Genomic DNA, 9,735 nt, shown 5'->3' on the forward strand with positions numbered 1-9,735 from the left:
TCTCTCGATGCTAAGCGGACAGCAAGCAGGAGACACGACGTCAGCTTTTCCCATTACTGCGAGCCTCTATTCATGTGCGGAATATTCTGGCACAGCAAGCGCGTAACATCCTAAGCGGACGCAAGCGAGACAGTGCACATGTTCCTCGAAATCGGCCATTTATTAGTGCCATTGACATGACGACTTTGGCGCGAATACTGCTGAGGCTGATGTTACGGGCAGTACTGGCACCTTGTGACGTGACTGTAGGTAGCCGCGATGGTGGAGGTGGAGTTAAGAAAGGCGGCGAAGTTGAGTGCCCTTCTTTTTCCTAGTTACTAGGGAACATGAGAGGAAATACAAGCTACGCGTATTGGTCGTGTTCGCTCTAACTGTTGCTGGACACCGGCAACACAGTGAAGAATCATGCATGGTTTTCTGACCCTATGACCTATGTTTTTGTCAGCACCCTTTTTGTTATCAGCGGTAAAACAAAGTGCTTGTTGTTTGCGTGATATTGAGATACTCAAGGGCAGCAGTTCTTAACTAGCACGTGAAAGATGCCCAGGTAGTCAAAAGGAATCGACAGCCTTCCACTATAACGTGTGCCTCCTTATTGCATTTTTCGTTTTCTATATTTTGCCGCCTGCTAGTTCATGATCATCAACATTCTTTTTCCATTTCGTCGATTGTTATGTGCTGGTCCTTGTTGAAACTGTTCTTGTTCGCGCTTACCCATAGTGTTTCCAGTTTATCTCGAATAAGCGTTTACGATGTGATCGATTTTTGATGACTTCTGCCTTTTTCCGCTATGTTAATCTCCCATCTGTACCTAATCTTTTCGTTTCACTGTTAACCACTTCCCCTTTGGCTGCGAAAGTGCAGTTGGCAGTAGGGTGTACATATAAGCAAACAAACAAATAAATGAATAAATGAATGAATACATAGTGTGTGAACACATAAAGAAACTTATAAATCTTTCAAATTTTTTACTTGTGTATGGTTTCCACAAACTTCTGGATTAGAATGTTTTGGTACGCAGATATTCTTGCCGTTCTATATCGTCGTTACTGCCCATGTCTAGTAAATGTTAAGACGCACTGTCCTGAGCGCTGAGCGAAGAGCCGTGCTCCCTGCAGGCAAGCAGAAATAGCACATCTTTTCTTTAGACAACCTCTCTGGCTCGCTCAAGAAGTGACTCATGGGGCGCTTTTTCCAATACAAGTGCTAGCGTTGGAACACTGTCGCGAGACGCGTCGTAGTCACGCAAGTCCACGTATCGAAACCGCCTCGCTTACCGCGATATGCGTGGACATTTCCTGTTCGTCTGTGACGGAGGCTGTTCCTATGGACGATACCGGCTTTTATAGTTTCGATGATTACTCCTCTGTAGACTATTGCTGGTGATTTCTTACAAATATACATGGTGTGCCTGCTGACATGAGCGAAGTTGTTAATCCTACACCCTACGGTTTTGTGGCCGTAGAAGTTACATCTACGGAATGGTGCGGTGTACTGTGCCCGGTAGTGGTCACTGGAGCCGCATCTACAACATCTGCCGTAGAAACCACGGTAGTAAAATGTCACTCGGTGACCAGATACCACTGGCAACTGTGCTCAGCTTCATAAAAAAAGCGGGTGCATGTGTGAGAACTGCACGTCTTCCGCTCATAAGGCCAGAGAGAGGACCTTGCTGTATGGTGACACTGTCTGGAAGGGTACCTTGTTTGAAAAAAAAAGAAGTCTAAGAAAAGACAAGCAACGTTAGTCACCTGCGGGCCTACGGGAACGATAGGAACTCGCTTGCCACCGGTCACAAAATGAAAAGCATGAGTGTTTCAAGTCGTAGAAGCCGTGCTCCTTGCGGTTACTTGGAAGTTCAGGCCACGCATTCACTGAGCGTAGCATGCGTCGAAGAGGTCGACTATTTATGCCGTCGCTTCAGCGAAGGTCTTGGGGCCACTTCTGGTAAAGACCGCAACATTGAATGATTGAAGAGTCGAGAAAATCCATGACGCTGCACGCTCCATGCATGGCGCGAAAAGATGGACGTCCATGACGTGTAAAACACAACGACGCCGACAAGGGCTCACTATCTTTTCCAGCTTCCTCGAATGTATTTCTTTAGTTCAGTAAAAGTTCATCCCGACAAGTTACGATACGAACATAGTGAGTCACGTTGACGCATAATACCACCAAGGGGATAACGTGCCAGCAGCATTGCACCATGTTCCAAAGTTTGACGAAATATCGTTAGGCGTGGGTGAGGCACCATCAAATAAAGCGGCACTGACCAAGCTGCGAAAGGAAATGACATATAATGACGTTTCAGAACCTCTGCCAGTCCTTTGTTCGAAGACATTGTGAACAAGGACAAGTAGCAGATTTGTTATGTCGTTACAAGTTTTATTTGCTCTTGAACCTTATGCAAGTGCCGGTTTATATGACAGTGCCCCTTATACACGACACATATTAACGAAAATATCCCGGTCTACACAGTTTTGCTATGCATTGCTAGTTAGATCAATGAAGAGCAAAAACGCAACTGCAAATGAACAAATTGCTACATCTACTAACACAATAAAATGTTGACAGTCGTTTTAGCATGTGCTAAAACGTATGAATGCGAAAGCCAGCCCACTGACAAGACATTAATTAAATTACCTGACATTCTCATTCGAATGCGTTGTTACTTACTATTACTTGTCATCTCCAGCCAAAAGTCGTGCATTCGAGTGCCTTATTCACCTCTATCTTAACTTTGCCTCAATTAACTTCCCTAATTATCACCAAAGATCCTGAGTTGGGCTCCCGCCAAAGGTCGTGGATTTGAGTGCCTTAATTACCTCTATTTTATGTACCTGTGCATGAATTAACTTCGCCTTAGCACCAAAGCTTGTGGGTTCGATGGTGGCGCCATCAGTTTTCGTGCCATTAAATTTTGGTCCCACAAAACGCCTTGGGTTCAACTTCCTCAAAAGGTCGTGGGCGGCACCATCGATTTTGGAACCATTGAATTGTGGTGCCATAACACCGGACCGTCTATTTTTCGATAACGCCGGGCCATACATTTTTCGACCCATGAGACACTTCAGGCTTTCGCCCTAATAACAGCATAGGTGACCGTAACCTGGGAAAGCTTGTACACTAATTGTTACAGGTAACACAAATGTCGAAAGCGAGTGCCTTAGGTGGCTCACGGTACAAAAAAATCTGATGTGCAGCGTTACGGCACCAAAATTCATTCGAACCTTCGACCTTGGCTGGGAGTGAAACTCATTACGCTGGTGTTACTTAATGCGAATTTAATTAAGACCCCCGATACTAGGTAGATTACTACGAATTTGACCTTCATTTCTATATAAGAAAGTGGATGGACTCTCTAAAAACTAGAGAGGGTATCGCTGGAGTGAAGCGACCGATTTACTTTTCAAAGCGTTGTTTAGTTCTCGCAAAATGTCGAGTGGAATGAAATGCATTGTTCACTCCGTAGCCATGGAGAGAGTGAAATGTGCTTTTCACTCTGGGCTTCAGAGAGAGAGTAGAATGTCAGTTCTACTCTTGCAGCTATAGAGAACAAAACGTAGCGTAATCTTCTGCTCCAACTCTAGGAGGCTGGCCCCAAACATAGCGATGTATCACTCACGCACGCTGAGCAAAGAACACATCGATTGGCTTCTAAGAAAACAGGCAGCATTTTTTTGTTACTGAGATTTATTTAGGAAAGATTCATTATCTAACTCAAGACGTACCATTCTAATTATCAAAGTGTGAATGAGGCATTTGAAGGCACAGCCAAGGGACATCTGACTGCGGTATTTTCAGGGACGTACTAATTCTTTTCCGACTTATAAGTAAACCCCGCGAAATGTGGAGGATGCCACGTGACAAGATTCCCCCCCCCCCACATTACAATTCAGCGCGCTCGAACTGGCTCCCTTTGAGCCATCCAGAACGAAATAAAGGAGATAAAGAAAGAAATCGTGATCGAGCTAGTGTCTTATCTGCCGTGACCCGGCGGAACCCGCACGTCGCGTTTGCTGTTAGTTGGAAACAAGCTGTAATAGCTGTTGGCTTAGCGAAGATAAAGTTCATGGATGTTTTTTTTTTTGCCACGAAACATACCACCCGTAAAGCGAATAGACAACATCAGTGCAAAGGTTGAAAGGCACGTTTTGTTCCGTTCCAGTCGTTATGTCTTTCTCTAATGAGCAGAAGGTAAACATTAGCCTTTCCTTTGGATTTGCAAAGGATGAGAGGCAATGGTTTCAATACCTCAACTATGGCTTGTATAGTAGAGCATATGATATTGATAAACGTAATGCCAGTAGCAATAGTTTCAATACCTTGACTGTGGCTTGTATGACAGAGCACGTGATATTCATAAGCACGTGATATTGTTAAAGCCAGCCGCGCGCTACATGGCTTGCCGGGCGGCATCAAACTCAAGCCGAGCAACAGAAAGGGGATAACTCATTTTATGAAATTGCTCGAAAAACGCCAATCTGCTTGTTCATCCTCACTTGAAAACTTTCGTAGTTGTTTCGCGACGCTAAAAGTGGAACTCGCTGCCCAACGCGCCTCCCTTAAACGCATTCGCCGGAGTCTGGGAGCAGCTGCGCGGGAACATATGTCACACTGGATAGCTTTGGCTTTCTTGCTCATTGACGCAGGCGCCATATCGTGCTCACATTTTCATCTGTCATGCTTACAGAATTTGAGTCTCTCTGACGCAGATGCACAAAGTGTCTGTACGTCACCAAAGTAATCATATAAGCAGTCGAATAAGGAATGTATTTATAGTCGGAGTTTAGACAAAGAAACCACCTCGACAAGGTCCCGACAAAGAAAAATTCCTTTGTCGAGGCATTGACCTAGCTCAGACTGAGTCATCAATTCTTACCTCCTTTGATCACTTTAAGTCTACTCGTTCCTTGTACGTTCGCGACATGGAGAGACACGAGTCACATGAAGGCGCAGCACAAAAAAACAAAATGCCTTCGCTTCCAACGTTGCACGCACTTTTCATGTGTAGGCTATGGAACCGATGCGACAATGGCAGCGCCTCTGATACTTTGGATGGTCACGCAAGTTCTCGTTGATTGTGCCGTGAAGAGGTGCGCACCTGACACACTGCAGTATCGCATCCATCAGTCATCTTTTCTGGCCACGAGAACACCGCGTAGCTTGCCGACGATGGTGATCAGGGTTGGCGTCGACGAAGGTCTGTGCACTACCACTACGGTGATAGAGAACCTTTCTAAACGTCAGTGAGCCTTGGCACTTCGCACCGCACATCTACACGGCATAAGAGCAGCGTTTCGAGTTTCTTCTGGGGTGTGGAAGCAGCGTGACTCAGCCAGCTCCGCTTGCTTTTTGGCTATATCATGCTGGTTGGTTACAGTGAGTTTTGGGTAAAATTAGTTCGGCATGCCTTGGCGGTTCCACCCCCTTTGCTGTTCATGCGCCTGTACTCTTGGACTGTGTGAATGCTGCGTTCTATTGCCGTCGATTTGTGCTCTTGAGACGTGCTGCATTTTATTTATGGCTATTGCCTATTTTTGCGGAGATTTGGAGCTTAATCCGTGGCCCTCTATAACGCTGCTCTAGAGAAGTTACTGGTTGGCCAGAATGGAACTGTAGAACGGTTAGTCGCAGTTAATTTTTTTTTCTGATAACAAGGATTCCATGGAGAAAATAAATGCGCGCTTGACAAATCTGCGAATTAACATCCCTTGAGGAGGTTTTATATTATTCGAGCATTAGCACAGGTATAATAATATTCAACAGATTACGCTAAGAAATGTGAACTTGCATAATTTTAAAAGTAGGAGTCAGCACTGCGATTACGTATTCTTTGGCATTGAAGGTAACAAAAAATATGAATCATACGTGATGGCTGAGAAACTCACTATGGACACCTTAGGAAATTTAACACTAACAAAAAGCGCACTATAATTTTGAACTTCGAGATAAGCAAAATGCCCTGGAAAAAATAAGAAATACAGAGGGCATGGGATCAGCATCTCTCAGTGTTTTTCCACAGCTGTAGGGCGAAAACAGAAATGCTTAAGGCAAAACGTAATGCACGTCGTATAGGTTCTGATAAGTTATTACTGAAGTATGGTGCACTGTATGTAAATAAGGTGAGATATGTTTGTGACGAAATACATAGGAAGTAAATGGGGAACATGACAGTATGGATCACACAGCCCTGATCCATCTCTCCCGATTGTAAATTGTTGAAGTATTAAAAAATGATGACCTTCCAAACCTCATCGAAAAGTCTAAACCGTCCGTGGTTCTTGGTTCAGAGTCGTGGTTGTCTAATGAAATGAGGGACAAACAAGTATTTCTTGCAAACTACGTGACTTATCGTGTGGATCGCGATTCTTACGGTGGATGCCTTCTCCCTTCGGGACATGTGAGGCTGTTTGATTTCAAATACGTACACGTAGCGGTAAATATATGGCAGACATTTCTATTTGTAGGCCTTCAAGATGCCCAAGAAAAGCACATAGGATTTTACAAAGTATGTCCAGATGGTCGCTGCTGATTGCTTGGTTATTGAAGGTTATCTTAATTTACATGGTGGCCAGTGCCAGTGAGCAGTGGATACATTAGATGCAAGCAATGCTTACGGCAAATAATTATTGTACAGTGAACTTTGTAACTCACAAAGTTGGCAATGTCGACGGACGCACCGATACCATTTTGGAATGTGCTTCTAACTGATGTTCCCGCAGCTGCGGAAGCGGCTCTTTATTTGCAAAGTGTTAGCTATTACTCACTGGTCTGCTGAGTGAATTTAAATTGGAGCATGGTAAAATGCAAGGTTGCATGAGTGGACGAGTTTGTAGTTGCCTTAAAAAGTAGGGGCACAGGATGTAGCACCCGCGCTAGGATCGTGCTACGACGTATTTGGGTCTTTGAACGGAAATGCACAATGTTCATGACTGACGAAATATAGGTAGTGGAATAAATTGGAAACTTCGGGAGCGGTACGCACCTTTCTTGGGACATGATGCCGCGACGAAACAAAAGCGAACCATGGTTTAACGAAACAGTGCGTAACTTCACTTGGGAAAGTCAATGCCAGTACGCTGCTTATACGATGTATTCAACTTTGTATAAAAAAATGCTACAAAACGTCAAGCAAGCTATGAGGATTGAAATAAAACAGGCGAAACATTCTTGTTTGTTTAATTTTCATGTAAAAGACCGAACAAAATAATTTGGGGAGTGTACCAAACGAAATGGCAAAGATGACATGTCGATTACGTGTGTAGAACAAAGTTGCAATGTTGTTCACGATAGTGGGAAAAAAGCGTCGCGCTTTGAGAAGCTGTCCTCACTGTCCCTCCCGCGCAAATATGTCCGTCATTATTACAATTTTGGTTTACTTTGGGGCTGCGCAATGGACACTGGTATTTTAACAAAAGAGTAATTGAGTTGCTGCTAAGGGATTTGAACCCGACTAGTGCTGCTAGGCCTGATCGTTTACCGTCTGCTCTGTTCCGCTCATGTACGCAAATTGTGTGTAAGTACATGTTCCTAGTTTTCGACAAACCGTGAAAACAACGCTAGTTATCACTTGATCTGAAAGCAGCTCACGCAAGTTTGTTTGCAGAAATTGGACTCTCGAAATGCTGTCTCTAATTATCCTCTCAGGTATCCAACAAGTTTTGTTTCTGAGGTTATTGGACATATGCTTCGTCTTAGTGGTAATACTGTATATGGCTCTTGTATCCTTGCTAGTATTATCGCATTATACAGTTACTGTTATACAATTATCGTCCGATATCTCTAAGAAGCATTGTCTCTTAGGTTATTGGACATATTTTGCTTGATGCCATTGCATACCATTTAAGTTATCAGATTTTACTTAACCACCCACGTTACTTTTGAAGCCTTTTTGCTTGTATTATATTACTCAGCTGACAAAACTAACATGTGACCTGGTAAGAACGCTAGATAAACGATCGCCAGGTAATTGCGCATTTGCGTACTTTAAAAGGGCATTTAGCTCATTTTTCATTTTCTTCTGCGAAAAAAAATTTGGTGAAGTATGAACGAAATAAAAACATCAAGCCAATAAAGGAGAATTTAAATCCATTAACTTCACGGGTGTCAATGGATGCTGTTTATCGCTGGATGTTGTCCTCTCTGGTATGCCGCAAGAGTAGTCACATATACAGGGTGTGTCAGCTAACATTAGTCAAAGTTTAAAACTATGCCGATGCACTCTAACACGACGTGACCAAATGCGTGGTGCTCACTTTTGTACGTAGGGTGTCAGGGATTTTTTGTATTTTGCTTAATTTGATAGTTAGTCAGGATTAGTTGACCAACTTCTGAAGCAACTATAAGCTGGGCAACAAAAATGCAATTAGAAATTTGTAGAGCAGTTTGCAAATTTAAACGTCCGAATAAACAGTTTCTCTCTTTCTATCTATAAAGTATTAGTGTTCTTTAGCTTACTGCGGATGTCCGCGATGTACAAAAATAACACCACGTGACATGCATGCTTGCGCGTCGTGATTGCACAGCTCCCAAGAGTACCGCGCACAAACGAACATGTAGACGGGTGTACTGCCACTGCGTGTGCTTATCGCTGTCATGAACCGCCGCGAAGGAAGCACATCACTGGCGTAAATCGGACAACCAACGCCTTCGTCACTGCCCTGTCGCCTTTTAAGCGCAGCACGCCTTGCTAGATGGCATGTTTGTTTGCGCGCGTACAGTTTGGGAGCGCTGCAATGACGGCGCGCAAGCTGGTATGTGGTATTTTTTTTTGTATTTCGCGGGCTTCCGCAGTAAGCTGTACAACACTAATACTTAATAGATAGAATGACAGAAACTGTTTATCTGGGCGTTTTGCAAACCGCTCTACAACTTTCTAATTGAATTTTTTTTCCCAGCTTCGTGACGTCACAAGTTGTTAATTAAGCTTGACTAACTATCGAAGTAGGCAAAATACAAAAAGAGTGCGTCACATAATATATATATATATATATATATATATATATATATATATATATATATATATATATATGTGTGTGTGTGTGTGTGTGTGTGTGTGTGTTAAATACCAACGCATTCGCATTTTTGCACAGGTGAGCAAACGTTATGGAAAAGCGTTCCGAAGTAACAATGCCTGCTTGCATTTGCTGCCGCGCCCACAGCAGCTTTGTGAAGTCCTCTCGAAGGTGATTGTTTCGCTTAGAAATTTGCTTCTGCTTTCTGGTGACGTTGAGGAGAATGCCAGCCCCATTGAACCAGTGATTGCTGAGCAGCTGAAGATGATTGCTGAAGACATTTAGGAAATTAAGAAGGGGCAGGTAGCAGACAATTAGAAACGGACTGCAATAGAAAAGAAGCCTGAAAAACAAGTCACGGAGTGCGCCAAGAAAGTCTCAGAGCTAGAACGTAAGCTCGCTACCATCAACGTCGACGAGCTTGAGAACCGAAGCCGTCGCTCTAATCTAATCATTTATGGTATCAGTGATCAGGAAGGTGAATCTGCAGGCAATTTGCATGATCGGAGTTACTACGACAGGCCTGCAAAGAATTCGTCGGCTGGGCAGCTCTAGAGAAGCCAAGTAATCTAGACCTAGGCCGATAATCATTAAGTTCCTTGACTACCGAGACAAGGTTAGCATTCTTAAGCAATGTTCCAAACTAAAGAATTCCGGTTACCCAATTGGGGAAGATTTTCCACTTACTGTCAGGAATATTATGAGAAAATTATGGGAA

Source organism: Dermacentor albipictus, chromosome 2 (genome assembly GCF_038994185.2).
Source record: "Dermacentor albipictus isolate Rhodes 1998 colony chromosome 2, USDA_Dalb.pri_finalv2, whole genome shotgun sequence".
Classification (NCBI taxonomy): Eukaryota; Metazoa; Arthropoda; class Arachnida; order Ixodida; family Ixodidae; genus Dermacentor; species Dermacentor albipictus.